Below are 1,420 nucleotides of genomic sequence, written 5' to 3' on the forward strand. Positions count from 1 at the left end.
TGTTATCTGCCTAAATGTTTGTGTTTTCAGTAAGAACTGCATGTGATGATCACACAGATGTTTCAGCTGCTGATGAAGACCAGGAGGTACAGTTAAAAGCCCTGGGCTAATAAGTGGACTTTAAGTTGAGTTAGTTTTTACAGTTTTGGGTTTGACCAAAACAAATCTTTACTCAAGGTCCCCGTACTGGAGCTTTCCACTGCATCTTTAGGTTTTCTTCAGTGGGTGGAGTTTGCTCAGTTGTCATGGAGATCACTCAGCTGGTCGGTTCAGTCTGCTGTGAAACAAATCCACACAAAAAGGCCAACAAATATAGTTTTGAGACTAAATGGAACATTATGGATTAATTTAGACTTTTGTGTTCCCTACAGAGACGACTGTATTTCCTCATGTGTCTCAATGCTTTGTGGAAACATGAAGGCCAAACTCACTTTATTGACTATAAGGTGAGCAGTGTTGTAGAATGTGTATTGCCCCCTTACTGTAGTACCAGGGTTTCTGCAGGGTCTTACAAAGTCGTAAATTTGCTGAAGTATTGTGTTCTAGGTCTTAAATAATTTTAAACTGGTATTACATTTTCCTATGTCCATGTAAGGCTACCTCTAATGCTCACTGAAAGGTTTTTTATTCCGTGGTGTTGTAGTTCTTCATTTTGCTCGTCCAACTATAATTTTCTGTATATGTACAGATTAGTATTACTCCATGTTGCAGAAAGCCTGAGTATGTACAGCATCTCCAAACACTTTGGTGCTTCAAACTGATGGATCAGTCGTGTAGTGATTTACTGCCTCTCTCACGTGACCTTTAGCTGCATGGATCTGGCTGATAGTTTTAGGACAAAAAAAACGAGACATTTTGTAGACTAAATGTTCTGATGTCCACATACTTTTGACTATTTAGCGCATTTCCCCAAAACAGTATGTACCCAACTAGTTATGTGTACCATTTGCTTTTGCATTTGTTTTATGTTACTCATATTCTGTGCGTGTGGAGGACAGTACACGTAAAGTGCCAGCAGGTGGTGCTAAACATCCGGTCTCTGTCACCATCAGGAGCTGTGGAGCTGTTTTTTCACAGACAAAGAAGTGCACATGTTCAGTGTATCAATGGCCAGGATCAAAGTGAATCCTTCTCATGTCAGCCCGACCTACTTTATTGATTATGTGAACAGCCACTGTTGAATTGAGCTGATTTATCTCATATATAGAAATAGATTGAGTTACATAAGCCGTGTCTGGCCTTTGATAGTGAGGAGCCTGAATACGAGCTGTTTGTCTATTAGCAGGCTCTGGTTTACATTTCAGGTTGAAATTATCTGAACATTCTGCTGACAAAGGCTTCTGTTTGGTTGCTGTCTGTGTTTGAAGACGATAGCTAAATAGGGAACAATGAGTCATTTCATTGTGGAGGAATGATCTCA

This window comes from Sander lucioperca, chromosome 19 (assembly GCF_008315115.2).
Source record: "Sander lucioperca isolate FBNREF2018 chromosome 19, SLUC_FBN_1.2, whole genome shotgun sequence".
Classification (NCBI taxonomy): Eukaryota; Metazoa; Chordata; class Actinopteri; order Perciformes; family Percidae; genus Sander; species Sander lucioperca.